Source organism: Bos grunniens, chromosome 14 (genome assembly GCF_055505025.1).
Source record: "Bos grunniens cultivar Pamir isolate PY7600 chromosome 14, Bosgru_T2T1.0, whole genome shotgun sequence".
NCBI classification, from domain to species: Eukaryota; Metazoa; Chordata; class Mammalia; order Artiodactyla; family Bovidae; genus Bos; species Bos grunniens.
In genome coordinates, this window is record NC_141178.1 from 80,973,993 (window position 1) to 80,988,947 (window position 14,955).

General features: G+C 65.3%; 1 protein-coding gene across 1 annotated transcript in view; it reads left to right on the plus strand.

The window, feature by feature from the left end:
* The first annotated feature begins 952 nt into the window (after positions 1-952).
* Positions 953-14,955, plus strand: part of PTP4A3 (protein tyrosine phosphatase 4A3) — a 32,311-nt gene continuing 18,308 nt past the window's right edge. The window contains exon 1 of the mRNA XM_086337536.1: positions 953-1,061. The gene's annotated coding sequence lies outside the window, so the exon portion shown is untranslated. The remainder of the gene's footprint in view (positions 1,062-14,955) is intronic.

Sequence of the window (14,955 nt, forward strand, 5' to 3'; positions counted from 1 at the left end):
GCAGAAAGAACAGCGAGTGCAAGGGCCCTGCGGTGGATGGACCCTGCCCTCTGGGCGGAGCTGCACGCAGATGTCAGGCTGTGGCAGTGATGGGGGCGGGGAGGGAGGCTGGAGGAGGGAGGCTGTGCCGGGTCAGGTGGCCCAGCAGCCGCCCTGCAGGACTCTGTACAGAAAGATGGGTGCTCACTCTTGTCTTTCGGGGGTCCCGGGGTCCAGGTGTTGTTGCGGGTGGGTGGGTGGTAGGAGGGCATCCTCTTGGGGAATGGAGGCAGGACCAGGGTCTGCGAGGAGAGGCTGGGCATTTGGCTGGGCTGCGGGTCCATGGACTGGTGTGGGGGACACGGTGGGGAGAGTGTGAGGTCCCGAGACCTCCGGCCGGTCCCACGCCCACGTCTCCTTCCCCTCTCTGTGCTGGGTCCCCTCCGTTTGTCACCACAGGTGGAGCCGTGAGCTCTCTAGGAAGGGCTGATCCAGAAGGGGACTTCCCACCAGTCCCCTAGGGGGCACCTTAAGATCTCCTGGGGGTCCCAGCCCGCTGCATGCATTAGAGGCAGCCTGGAGGCCTCGAGACCCGGTCTGACCCCAAGCCTCAGGCGGGGTGACTGCTTTTTCGTGCCCCGTCTTCGGGGCAACCGGCCTGTGAGCGTGGGGCTCAGCCCCAAATGACACAGGGGAAAGTCCACGACTCCAGAAGTTTCCTGGAAGCCTGGGACGCCGGACTCCATCTCTCGACCTCGGCATCACCTCGGGGTCGAGTCGCCCCCCTCCCACTAACCGCCCCGCCGTCCTGCCGCAGCCGGCTTGCTAGGGAGACAGGACCTCGCTCCGAGCCCACGGCCACGCCCCTTCTCGCCCGGGCGGGGCTCCGGGGCCCGTGCGCGCGCGCCCGCGGGTGCCCCCCGGGTGGGGAGCTCTCCCATTGGGCCGTGCCGCCCACGTGACCCAGCGGGTCGGGCCTCGCGCGCCCGGAGCGGGGCCGCGCCTGCGCGTGCCGGGGCCCTCGTGCACGCGCACGCGCGCCCCGAGCCCTCGGCCCGTGGAGCCGGCGCCCGGACCGCCAGGTCAGTCTCCTCGCGCCCGCCCGGGCGGGGGCGCGCGCGGTGCGGGCGCGCGGCGGGGCGCGCGGGCCGGGGGCGGGCCGCCTCCTGGGGGGCCGGGACTCCGCGCCCCGCGGCCTAGGCGGCGCGAGTGAGGGCCCGGCGCCTGCCACGTGCAGCTCTCAGCCCGGGGTAGGGTGGGGGGCCGGCTCGGGGCGCCGCCCGCCGCTTCCCCCGCGTGGCCGGCGGTGAACGCCGGGCTGGGAGGCTTGGTCCCTGCTCCCGATCCTGGGGGCGGGAGACCCTCATCCGGAGTCCCTGTGCCCCAAGCAGCGCTGGGGATCACGTGCCGTCCCCCAGCCCCCTGCTCAGTTTGCTCCTCCGCACAGTTTGGGGGCACTTGGTCTCTAGCGCCCCTGCCCGCCACAAACACCACGGGCTTCCCGGCCCCGCGTATGGCGCCCAGGTTGAGCTCCAGGTCCCAGGGACCTGAGCAAGCCCCGGCTCTCAGATCGCGTGGGCGCTGGTAGCCCGGCAGCGGTTCATTTGTCCAATCAGTACCCCAGCTTAGAGCAGGTCCCAGCCTTGGCCAAGCGGCTCGGGGACACGCTCCTGTGTTCTCCAGGGCAGCTAGCTGGTGGCCGGTGGAGCTGGGGTGGGTGGCATGTCAGCTCCATGACTGCAGAGCAGCTGTCGCCCTGGGCCTGGCCTTCCCCGGGTGGAGGGTGGTGAGTGGGGTCCAGGCCAGAGGTCACAGTGTGCTGGGCACTCTGGCCCTGGCCAGCGGGCAGGCAGTGAGCCTGCCCTGCTGGCTGGTGGGCTCTGTGGTCAGCCCAGCAGGTGGTGGTGAGTAGTGCCTGGGAGCTTAGCATTGGTGGTGTGTAGATTCCAGTGGGTCCTTGGTCCCTGGCTGCAGCCGTGTAGGGCTGTGGACTAGAGGGGGGTCAGTGGACACAGGGTGCCTGTGGCCTTGCCTGGACGGGGACCCTACCTCTGCAGCTCTGTGTGGGCGCCTTGCCTCAGTGACCTCCTCAGATCTGTCCATGGGGTTATTAACCCCGCTTCTCAGATGAGGAAAACAAAGGCCCAGAGAGGTAGAGTCATGTCCAGCCCCTCACCAGGGCCTTTGTTTTCCCCCTTGTGAAGTGGGTGCTGGTGGCCCTGCCCGACAGGCTGCTGTGTGGAGTAAAGGGGGCCGGAGGTGGGCTTGAGGGTCTCTCCACAGCCACCCAGGCCTCCCTCACTGCAGGTATTCAAGAAGAGAGAATGCCCCCCACTGTCCCCTTGGGGAGCTGGCCTCCGCCAACAGCCCCGCAGTGCTTGCCACGCAGTCTGTGCCCCGCGCGGTGCTGGACTGAGGGGTGGGTGATGGTGCCCCGGTCTGTCTGGTGGTGGTCCTCAGTGGAGCCACAAGGTGGCGTGCCCGTCTCACAGAGTCACCAACGCTTGAGCACCTACTGTGTGCTGGGCCTTGATAAGCTGTTATCAGGGCAGACCTGGCCCCGGCCCCGTGGAACTGGCAATCAGGTGGCACTGCCCACACCTGCAGGTGGCGACAGTGCCAGGAAGAAGTGGAGCTGGGCTGGGGGCTGGTGAGGGGCAGAGGGCAGCCTTAGGAGGAGCTGGTGTGGCTGTCCTGTCTTGGGCATGGTGGACCCCCAAGCCCGCCTCAGGTCCCCCGCCTCACCATACACTTCTCTCACTTGGGAGAGTGATACCAAGTGGCCGATGGGGCTGTGTATACCCACAATGCACACGCCCAGGGGCCACACTGCGGGCACCGAGGGCCAGAGGACACGTGTGGCCCTGCTCTCATGCACCCGACCTTCAGGGCTGGGTGTTTGGGTGGCTTGTGGGGTGTGCTGCTGGGCTGGCTGGAGGGTGCAGGGCTTGGCCTGCTGTTTTCCCTCTACCCTGCCGTTTTCCTGGCCAGGACACCAGGCCCGGGGGCCCTCCAAAGGCTGGAGGGAATGAGGGCAGGTCCGTTTCTCTGGAACAAGACTCTGTCCATGTCCCCAGGGCCAGAGCGTCTCCTGTCTCCGGGACTCCGGGGGGCAGGGTTGGTGGCTCCCTTCCAGGTAAGGAAGCCGAGCCTCGGGTGTGTCGGTGCCCGCTTAGTGCCAGGCCCCTTCCATCCGTCCTGGTCTGTCCGCCAGCAACGGGAGTCGTCGTCTGCCCGCCCTGCAGCGAGAGGCCAAAGTTCACTGAGGCTTTTCACTTCCTGAGGTCACAGGGGCTCCAGGCAGTGGTGGCGCAGGAAGGGGAGCCCCTCTGTCCAAGGCCACTTCTGGCCTGGTGCCACAAGTCCCCCTGGGTGCCTGGAAAGGGTTCCTGTTGGGAATCTGGAAGGGCCGCCCAGGCCAGGGGTGGGGGGAAGCCACGGCCAGGCCCAGGACTTGTCACAGTGACGCCTCCACGGCCTAGTGGCCCTGTCCGGCCTGGCCTGGGGTCCGGCCCCTCCCCGGCCTCTGTTAGGAGTGAGAGTCCCCTGCCGGCCCTCACAAGGCAGGTGGTGTGTACACTGGACGTGAGCACCGAGCCGCAATACCCGAGGCCTCGGCGGGCAGGGAGGCGGCTCGAGCCTTGCAGAGACCAGAGCGGTCATTTCTAGAAGGTGGCGATCCTCCAGGATGACTGGCCGGGGGTTCTGCTGTTCTCGGCCATTGCAGCCTCTGGGAGGCACAGCAGGAGGAACTCGACCAGCGGTCAGACCTGAGCCCGGCGTGGCTCCTCCCGCTGTCTCCCCTTCTCGGGCCTCTGAGCCATGAACCCGCTCTCTATCCTGGGTCTTCCCGGCCACCGCCTTTATTGTGCACTTACTGTGTGCCTGCCTGGAGCTGAGTCCTGGATGAATCCAGGGGTGGATGTCACGGCCCTGGGTTTCCATCCTGTGCCCGCAAATGAGGGGCCAAGATCAGATCTGAGGTTGTCAATGGGTGCGGTGCCCCCAGATGCTTGGCGCTCTGTGCGTGCACCCCCCCGCCCCCCAGGCAGGAAGCAGCGTGGCGGGTGCGGGTAGCTGGAAGATTGGGCTGCCTTGTGCCCTGGCTCCATTTCCTGACTCAGATTCTGAGGGAAGGGGCGGCGGGAGCCATGGAGTGTTCTAGAGCAGGGTGGTGGGATGGTCTCTGGTGCAAGGCGGGGAGCTGATGTGCTGGAACGGGGCTCAGCCAGGAGGTCGATGCGCATGGCTGTGGGTCTCCCCAGCACCCAGGCCTGCCTGACCAGAGCCCCCCTTGGTTGATAACAGGTCATTAACTGTCTGGCTCTGAGCCAACTTTTCTCCTCTGGAGTCTCAGTTCCCCTCTTGTGGAAGCTGGGCTCTGACCCGCTGTCACCAGCTCCTCCATCCCCCCAGCCCCTCCTGGGAGCGGCCTGAGCCTGTTCCCATGGCCTCAGTCGCCACACAGACCCCGAAGCTGGGGCTGGCCCAGCTGGAGGAGGCGGGCGGCCCTGCCCTGTCCCCTTCCCGTGGGACTGGTGCTCCTGGCCGCTCTCTGGGCCCCGGGGCCCTCCTGTGACTCAGGCTTCCTGGAAGAGGCGTGGGAGGGCCAGAAGGATTCCCCGCCACCCAACCCGGAGCTCCGCGGCGGCCTCCTGCAGTGGGTTTACCTGCTGCCAGCCCTGCGCCTGCCCCCAGCCATGCGCCTTTCTGCTGCGTCCGCTGGCATCCCTGGGTATCGTCTGCTGAAGCCATGGCGGCCCTCCTCCTCCCTTGCTTAGACCGGGCCCTGCCAAGCCAAACATTCCCTCCGCTTTCATCTCCCCACAGGGTCAGCTGCTGGGCCTTCTCCTGGCCTTCACTTCTCTCTGGCCGGCTGCCCACCGGCGCATCTGCTGGGAATTGCCACGAGGAGCTCAGGGGGTGCCTGAGGGTGCCCGGGACTTCCCACCAAGACCTCGCTGTCCCCTCCACACGGCCCTAGGGAGCCCAGAGCCATGGCCCCAGCTCTGCTGGGCTTCTGGGTGACCCTGGGCCAGCCCCTGCCTTTCTTGGGCCTCAGTTTTCTTGTCTAGAGAATGGGGAGCTCGGAGTAGACCCTGGATCCCACCGCAGACTGGATGGGGGTCAGGACAAAGCTGGTGGCCTTGGCGGTTTAGCCGGAGCCACCTGAGCCAAACGACCCACTTGCAACCGTGCATCTGCCCCGTGTGACCGCCCGCAGACCAGCCCTTTAAGTCTCCAAGGCTGTGGCCTCGGAAGGGGCCGTCTGGGGGCCTCCATTCACCTGTCAAGTTGTGCTCTTGGGCCTGACCCTGTGCAGGGCGTGGGCAGAAAGGTCCTGGGGCCCTACCTTGACGGTACTGCCCGCCCCAGGAGCTCACGTCGGGGGTGGAGCGTCACCCTAACCATGCTCCGTGTTAGTGTTCAGCACAGACTTGGTGGTGCTCCTTATGATGGGGCTCCTCATGAAAAATCAGACCGCCCAGGAGGTTCATAACCGCTCCGAGCACCAGGCTGCTGGGCCTGTGCTGGATTACACAGGAACAGGCTGCTGAGTAACGTGCAGTTATTCACTTGAAATCTCCCTCGCCGCTGACTGTGGGCCTCTCTCCTGGTGGCACCCGGGGGCCTGGGTCCTGGGCCTGGACGGACCCTTTTGTGAATCAGCACCCCCGTGATAGCCTCCTCTCCCCAGGTGCATCCCTCTTGCCTTGTCACCACCAGCTTGGCTGCTGTGTAGTGGGGTAGGGGGTGCAGGTTACAGGCCCCCTACTCCTGCCTTCATGTGCCCCTCGAGGGGCTGCCAGGCCTGTATTGGCCCCGTGGGGGATGGGAGAGGGCAGAGAGAGGTGGTCCTGACCCTGGAAGGGACCACGGGTGAACAGGAGGACCTGCAGGGGACAGCTGTCACCTTCCTGCAGCGTGCGTCCCCCAGACTTTGAGGTTGTGTGGGGACGGGAAATCAGGGAGGCCTTCTGAGAGGAAATGGTATCCCACCTGGGCTTGAAGGATGTGGTCATCAAAGCGGCTGGAGGGGAGCTGGGCAAGGGTGGCTCCCCGGGACTCAGGGCCTGAGTTAAGAGCATCTCCTCAGTGGCCGTCGTGAGGCCGCTGTGGGCTGGAGGGGCGCGAGTCCAGGCGCAGCCATCATCCTCTGGTCAGCTGGGTGGCGGTGGCTGTCGCTGCCCTGTCTCCCAGAACCAAGGACCCCGGTGTGGGAGCCAGACGTGCTGTCGCCGGTGCCTCCCGAGCCAGGGCTGTGCCGTCCTTGTCGAGGGGCCTGGAGCTGGACTGTCGTCCCCCTGTTTACAGATGAGGAGCCTCCAGGTGTGTGCTGAGGTGGGGGCTGACCCGCCTCCGCCCAGCCACTGACTCACTGCGCCCTGGGAGACCCTCTCCTCCCTGGCCTCAGTGTCCCCTGCCTCTCAGATGGGGCGGGGGTCCCTGCCTCTGCAGGAGGGCAGGCTTGATAAGGAAAGGCCATGGTGGGCAGGAAGCCCTGCTTCTGGCCCGCGAGTGGGGCCTGTCTCGCTCCCTAGATGGAGTTGCGCGTGTCGGGAGGTGTCAGAGGGGGCGTCCGGGGAGAGGGGGCAGAAGGTGCTCTGTTGAGGGCGCAGCCCTCCCCTCCTCCATTGCCCCGGGGCTGGCCCGTTCCCACGCTCGCGGGCAGCCCGCAGGAAGCCATCTGGAGGCCTTGTTTACCCCTCCCCCCAGCTTCCCTGGCAGGAAGTCACCGGAAGGGCCGTCCCGAGGGGCCCCCAGGCCTGTGAGGACAGCCAGCGGCTGGGGGTCCCCGAGTGGGGTGTGGGGGGCAGGGAGCGTGGAGGACGGAGCTGGGCAGAGCCTGCGGGGCATGCGTGCTGGAGTGCAGACTGAGCCTCTCATCATAGTGTCCAGCCGTCTGTCCACCTCGTCAGCCGCCCCTGTCCCCAGCCTGAGGTCCAGTGTGGCCACAGCCCACAAAATCATGGTCTCCACACACGCACGATGCCACTGTGGCCTCTGCCCTGGGTGGGCTGGGCTGAGTGCGGTTAGGGGTGGTGGGGGTCCAGGGAGCTGGAGGAGGAGCCCCTAACCCAGAGGGAGACACTTGGTGCCAGCTGAGGGTCAGGGAGGAGGTGGCTAAGCGGGGCGGGGAGAAGGCTGTGGGCGGAAGCGGCCACGAAGGGGCTGGGGCCGAGGGGAGGTAGGAGACGGGGAGAGCGCCGGCGGGGTCTGGGGGCGTGGATGGTGACGATAGGGGTGATTGTGACTTGCCGACCCTTTCTCTCTCCCCTCGCCGCGCCTCCAGCCTTCCCCAGGGCCCCCACGAGACACCCCCTGCCCCAGATCAGCCTGTAGGTCTGGACATGGCTGGGGCAGGATCGGGGCCTGGGCTCCTGCCGCTCGGGAAATGCCCAGCTGCCCCAGCCTTTGCCACGGCCCTGATGCCCACTGACTGGCCCGAGTGTGGCCGGCCGAGCCCGGGCCCTGTTCCCACGGACACTGCCAGGCCTGCCTGGCTTCGGGACGGACGCTGACCCCTCGTGTCCTGTGTTCTTGGCTGCCTTGCTCCTGCCTGGCCTCCTGTTTTCAGAAGGACCCTGGTGGGCTCAGGGTCAGACGCCCCTGTCTGGCCAGCCCTGAGGAGGCGAGGGAGCATCCCCCCCGGGCCTCCTGCCCCTCTCACCCCCTCTTCCTTGTCTCCCGCCTTGTGCTCCCCTGTCCCTCTCCCCCAGCCCCCCTCCCAGTGAAAGGCTCTGGCCCCGGGTCCTTGTGGGCACAGGCTCCCAGAGAGGGGGCTGGGGTTTCAGGGCCTGGGTGAGCGTGTTGTGCCCTGCCCCCACTCCCTACCCCGAGGAAGCGAGCGTGAGAACCAGGGCTTCGGGCGGATCTGGGATGCAGGACCCGCTGCCGGGAGGCGTGGCCACCAGCCAGCCCTGGGCCAGGGTGGATGGTCCAGGGGCATCCATGGGCCGAGGACGGGCAGCCGCGGGCCTGGCCCAGGAGGGTCCCTGACCCTTCTTCCCGAGCACCTACTTCATGCTAGGCCTGCTAGTCTGTGACCCAGCCTTGCAGCCGCCCTGGGGATGTGGGTGCCTCCCAGAGGTGGAGTGCGGCTGACCCAGGTCTGAGCAGCGCTGGCCTTGCCCCACTGCCTCGTAACGAGACACTGAGTCCAGCAGAACACGGGAGGGGGAGGAGGGGTGCTGTCTTTAAGAGACATTGGCGGCGCGCACGTCCAGGAGTTGGGGAGGCGGCAGAGGCTGAGGCTGGGTTCTCTGCTGCTTGTTGAGAGGTTTCTGAAATGGGAGAAGCCTTGACGGGTGCTGGGGAACACTGAGCCGAGAGCCCCAGACTGTGTCTTCCTGGGTGTGGTGCGCTCTGTGATGGCCTGTGAAGCGGGGCTCCAGGCCCTGCCCTTCGGTGAGGGGCCTGGGTGGAAGCTGGGTCAGAGATGGGGGCTTCTCAGTGTGTTGGGAGTCCAGCTGCGGGGGCTCCTTGGCAGCTGAGGGCCTCTCTTCTTGTCTCGTTGTGCTAAGGCTGTGCTCTGGGGGCGTCTGGCCTCTAGGGTCACCCCCCGGCTGCTGTGGCCGAACTCACTGTTGTGCGAGGAACTGAGCTTTGCTCCCTGAGAGTGCCCTTGGGTCCACAGCACAGCCAGGGCACCCGTAGGAGCTCAGCGAGAGCTTGCGAGCAGGTGAGTGGGCTTCCAAGGAGGTGGGACTTGCAGAGGTGCAGGAGGGCCAGGAGGGAGTCCTGGGGAAGTGGCACCCACAGACAGAGGCCTGGTGGTGGTGCAGGATGGCGCGGGGACAGACTCACAGTGGGCGCAGAGAGCCAGAGGCAGGATCTGAGGGTGTGATCCAGTAATAGCGGGAGGGCAGTTGAGGTGGGCTTCCCCGAGGGCTCAGCTGGTAAAGAATTCGCCTGCAGTGCAGGCAACCCAGGAGACGTGGTTTGATCCCTGGGTCGGGAAAATCCCCTGGAGAAGGAAATGGCAACCACTCCAGTATTCTTGCCTGGAGAATCCCATGGACAGAGGAGGCTGGTAGGCTACAGTCCATGGGGCTGCAGAGAGTCGCCTCCAGGCAGCACACAGGTGAGGCTGGAGAAGAGGAGGAAAGAAACGGTGGGGGCCTTCCTTCCAGCCGTAAGCATGCTGTGTTTCCCTCGGCGTGATTCGGCTGAGGCGGACAGGACTGATTCAGCTTTCACCACGTAGGGAGTGGGGGTGGCGTGGGAGCCCTGGGATGCCAGCGGGGGACTGGCTCTGGGTAGATGCTCCCCAGATTCCGGGTCACCTCAGGTGGCCTCAGTTACTGGGCCCAGGTGCTGCCAGCTCACCGCCTATGGCAGTCCTCTCGCCCCCGACCGGGGATTCTGGGGAGTTTCCACTGCTTCACCCTCACCTCACGCTTGGCTCTGTGACATGCCTGGATCTGTGATCGCAGAGACCCCCTCATCCCTCTGGTGACTCCGAGAACCAGTGCCCATCTCAAGCCCGCCCGCCCTGGGGACCCTGCCCTTGCCTGCCTTGAGGCCTCTGCTCAGGCCGTGCCCTCCGCCCAGACGCCCACCCCCGTTCGCCCGTTTGGATCTCTTAAGGCAGAAGGGGGACGGTGTGTCCTTCTGTGTCTGTTGGGTGCCGTCCAGCTTTCTCGGGACGTCTGTACCTGCCCTGGATGTGGGGGAGTCGCCTGGACGTGCCGCTTTGTCTGGCACGGATGGTGGCGTTGCCCTGTCGAACACCTCCCGTCTGTCTCCTCCTCTCTGGTTTTAACGCTTGGAATCGAGGGATTCTCCTCTGAACCAGCACTGCCGCCTGCCAGTGCCATCACAGGTGGAATAGGTCTCAGACCCGTGGTCACTACTTGTGTGACAGTTATGTTTTTAACTTCTAAAAAGGCTTTGACCGACCTTCCCCTTCCTTGAAGGCCAGCCCTGTCCTGCCTGGAACCCTGGAGGCCCCTTCCCTCACACCCAGCCGCTGGGGCCTCTGTCCGCCCGGGACCTGCCCGGGACCTGGGCAGCCTGGTGGGCCTGGGAAGGAGCTGACCAGACACTGCCACATGTGGCCCCCGTGCCACCCGGACCCTCCCGTGCAGCCCTGCTCCCTGGCAACGTGCTGCAGCTCAGTCCCCGTGGGTGAAGTGAGACCAGGCCTGGACACGACCCAGACGTCCTCTGTCCACACTGCGGACATCACTCAGCGTCCTGGTCTACCTGACAGTGTGGGTGAGCCTGGGGGGCGTTGTCCGGAGTGAAGGGACCCCGACGTGATTTACTCCGTTTGTATAAACCGTCCAGAACAGGCAAATCCATCGAGATAGAGAGCAGACTCACTGTAGCCAAGGCCTGGGGCAGGGGGATGGGCAGTGCCTGCTGACAGGTGGGGTGTACCTTTAGGGCGTGATGGAAATGTTCTGGAATTGGTGGTGGTGATGACTACACGACACTCAATGTACTAAAAAAAACACCGAAGCGTGCACTTCCAGATAGCTAAAAGGAGGAACATCACGTTAGGTGAATTTTATCTCCATTAAAAAAAAATAAATTTAAACGGCTCCCCTGCCCTACACAGCCTGGCTTGAGCAGGCTCACAGTTAGTCTGGCAAATAGGATTAACCCAGCTCTGGCCCAGGGCTTCAGCAGGCAGGGGCTAGGTCCGCTCTTGCAGGAGAAAGTGAAGCAGCACCTGCTCGCTGTCAGGACGCAGGGCCCAGCAGGTGCGGGACCACAGGTAGGCATCCTTGCCCCTGGTCTGAGCAGATAGGGGACTGATGGCCTCGGGGCAGATCGATGCCTGCACACAAAGGCCCCTCCCCGGCTCCGGGACCCCTGTCCCCCCGCGGCGTGGGGCCTGTGTTCTCTGTTTGGGATCTGTTGGTGCCTCCCCCGCTTTGGTCCCAGAGCCCAGGCAGCAGGGTGCCCCAGGGGCTTGGGCACAGAGCTGGGCGGGCACTTGGGCAGCCCCCGCTGTGCTCTGCCCCCCAGGTCCCCTGCAGGGGCTCAGTGTCGCCAAGGGGTTAGATGGAGTAAAGAGGGCACCCGCTTGGGGGCCTCTGAAGTGTGCCCCCTGCCTGGTCTGTCTCTGCGCATATATTTCTTTTTACATCGGCCTTGTTGGGTCTGGTGAGGAGCGGCTGCCCGGCACTCACACCCATCTGGCCCTGGGCGTTTTTACTGAATTGATTTACTGTGTTGTGTTAATTTCTCCTGTACAGCAAAGTGGCTCTTAATACATATGTATGTATTCTTTAGTCACTCGGTCATGTCCAACTCTGCAACCCCGTGGACTGTAGTCTGCAAGGCTCCTTTGTCCGTGGAAGTCTCCAGGCCGGAATACTGGAGTGGGTAGCCATTCCATTCTCCAGGGGATCGTCCCAACCCAGGGATCGAAGCTGGGTCTCTTGCATTGCAGGCAGATTCTTTACCCACTGAGCCACAAGGGAAGCCCGCCGCATCCGTGTTCTCTTTTGTGTTCTTTTGCTTTATGGTTTGGCACAGGATATTGAGTAGAGTTCCCTGTGCTGTACAGCAGGACTTGGTTGTCTGACTCTGAGCATCCATGCCCGGCGTGGAGAAGGTGTCGCCAGGGGCCTCCCGGCCTCCAAGGTGCTGGCCGGCAGCGTCCCCTCTGAGTCCTGGCCTGGCTCTCTGGAGGAGGCTTGCAGGCCGCTGCTTCCTCTGACCGAGGGAATGGCTGGCATGATGCTGCCAGGTGGAGACAAGTCCCTGGGCCCTGGGGGCCACCCTCAGGCCAGCTCCCCTGGCCTCTGCCCCCAGCCCCTCCTGGAGGCTGTGGGGCTGTGCTGTGTGGTTCAGAGAGAGGGGCTGAAGTCAGCCGCTGGGCAGGGAGGGGTGGTGTGGCTGAGGCAGCCCGCAGCCATGCCCAGAGCCCCTCAAGGGAGCCGGGGCCTGGTGCAGACCCCAGGCTGGAAGGCACCTCAGCCCCGCAGGAGGCTCAGCCCCAGAGAAGAGGGTTTCCCACAGGTCCTCTGTCCCCATGGGTCCCCGCTCCCTCTCTGGGAGCTGAGCAGGTGCTTAAGCTGGGGGTACAGGCGCCCGGGTCCTGACGCCTGGCTGCCCCGGACATGCGGTGCCGGCCTCTGCTGCCTTCTGTCTGGGGAAGCCGCGCTGCTGGGGTTGGCGGGGCTGTTGGGGGGTGGCGCTGAGCTCCCCTCGGCTGGAGGCTTCCAGTTGCCCTCCCTGGCTGGGTATCCGGGCCGTTCTCATGGCAGGGGACCCCTGCATCCAGGAGCTAATCCTGCCACCCTCAGGTCACTGTTGCCATGGCATGGCCCAGGTGGGGACACGGGGGAGGGGAGGAGTGCGTGCTCGGCCCTCGCCCTGCCGTGATGGCCACGCAGTGACTGCCAATGTGGCCCGCCCGCCGCACCCCTCAAAGCCCTGCCCGCAGTCTTCATCGTCCATCCTCACAGACAGGGCCCAGGCTCAGAGAGATGCTCCCAGACACACAGGTGAGCAGGAGGAGGGTACCAGACCTGGAGGCCCTCGGACCCTTGCGGCTGGGGCCCTTCTCTGGCCTAGCCTGCTGTTGCCGAGGTGGGTTCTGGGAAGCGCCTCGTTGCTAGTGCCTGGCTTCAGAAAAGTTCTGGAAATGCGCTGCTGACTGCCCGCCATCAGATAGCCCTGTGTGTAGAGAAATGAGGGCTCTGAGACACACTGCAGGAAGAAGTCCCCTCAGGTGTCCAAGGAACCCACTGGGAGAATTAGGACCCTGAATGTGGACCCTCCCGGGGATCCCAGAGTCCCATCAGAGCCCCCGTGGGTGCCCAGTGCAGTGGGAGCATCCAGGGACTCAGGCAAGGCTGCTCTGGAGGGGATCATCCTTCCAGACCCAGGAGAACAGCCAGCGGCACCTCCATGCGGGATGAGCTTCCAGTGAACCCGTTTCACAGATGAACAAACTGAGGCACAGCGAGGCTGAGAGATGTGCCCAGAAGCACACAGCTTGCAGTGGGGAAGCCAGGGTGGGAACCGGGGCAGGCTCCCAAGCTCATGCTCTGCTGGGAGGGGCAGGCTCTGTGGACAGAAGCCTGGGTCTGGGGTGATGAAAGGGAACCGTCCCCTTCCCCTCGGCCCACGGAGAACCTGCCTGGCCTGGGAGTTCGAGTGAGACTGCACCTCAGGGCCTCACATCCTCTCTGGGACCCAGGTTCCCATTGGTCAGACGACCACTGGCACCCGCAAAGTTATGGGGGTGGTGGTGTTGACCTGCATGAGGCAGGCGGAGCCCCAGGCTGGAAGCTGTGTGACGAGGTGTTTCTGGGGATGTGGCCCGGCAGGGCAGGGGGTGCCCGTGTGGGCACAGGGGGTTCCTGCCACAGTCAAAGCCTCCCCTGTGCACTTGAAGTCGGAGCTGCTGGAGAGCGGAGCACAGAGCCCCCGCGTGCTGTGGGCGGTTGTGGCGCTTTGTGCGGCCAAGGGCCCAGCACAGGGATTCGTGGCTGAGAAGGCCCAGAACCGCCCGATGAGACCAATGTGACCTGGACATGCTGATGATGCCAATGGGCTTTTTGGAAGGGGGCAGCGTGGGGTCCCCCGGCAGGACCCCCGCCCCAGATAGAGGCCACGCATCCTGCGGCTGGGACCTGCCTCGGCCGCCCCTCTTGCACCAGCTCTTTGGGGGCACTGGGGGGCTGCATCTCGCTGCCAGCCCGGCCCAGAAATAGCCATGACCTTCTGCACCCAGCTTGGCAGTGCCCAGGCTGAGAGGCCTACGTGCGCCTGGCTGAGGGCTGGTTATTTTGGACGTGGCCTCCTGAGGCCAGGTCAGCGCTCTTTCCCGCGGTTCCTGCAGGCCCCTCTGACGTGCGTCCACCAGGGCCTTGGCCAGTGGCCCTGGCCACCTCCGTGATCTCGCGCCCCCTTCCTGCCCGCCTGACCCCCAGCGGCCTTGCGCTCCGGGCACAGGGCGGGGGTGGGGTGGGGGGGGACTGGGCAGGCTCCCGGTGACGAGGCCTCCTGGAGCCCCGACATCTGTGGAGGCTGGGCCCCAGTTTCTCCTCCGGGGCCTGGTTGGAGGAGAAAATACACAGAAATGCCCGCCCTGGGCTGGCCGGGAATGCTGGCTCAGCCCCTCAGAGCTGCCCTGCAAGGCCTGAGCCTCGGTTTCCTGATTCAGATGATGAGGGGCTGGGTGCCTTCCAGCACCAGTTTGGGGATGGATGTGGGGAGGGCCCAGCGACAAGGGCCCCATGTGGGGCCAGTACGTGGAAGGGGCCTCCGGCCTTCTCCCCCTTTATGGGGATGGACCCTGGGTCCAGGGTCGGGATGTGCATGGGAGGTAAGAGGAGGGGTGAGCTGGGCAGTGGCTGAGGGTGGCCTGGGGGTGCCGGGGGGGCCCATGGATCTGGGTTCAGCCGGGCTGCAGGCTCCTGTCTTGTGACCCAGGCAGGGGGTCCTGCTCTGGCCAGGCTCCTGGGTGTGGGAGTGGACAGAAGTGACCATCACACCCTGATGCTCCAAGGTCCCTCACCCCTGGGCCCCCAAGGTCCCTGGCACCCTGCTGCTGGGGTCCTGGAGGAGGAGGGGCCAGCTCAGCTCCCGACCTCCCTGGTGGGTGCAGAGGGTTCGGGTGGGCACAGGGGACTGGCGGCCCTGCCTGAGGATACTGGGGGCGGCCGACCCTGCTCTCCCTTGGGAGGGGGAGCGCCTGCCGCGTGCTGGCTGCTGCTCACAGCCCCTCTCCTCTCCTCAGGCTCTCCTGCCCACCCTCAGGGACCCTGTCCCCTCACTGTCCCCAGAAGTTAGCCATAGCTACTTCTCCACGGAGAGGGGCTGGGGGCCATCGCCCAGCTTGATCAGGATCCATCCTGCACGGTGGGCTTTGCTGGAACCCAATCGTGTGTGCACACCCCACCCCCGCCCGGCAGGCTGCATGGCCGCTCTGTGGGCACTTATGTGGTGCAGTTCTGTTTTCTCATCCTGTGCCTGGCTGCTGGCTCAGAAGGCCCAGAGAGGGGA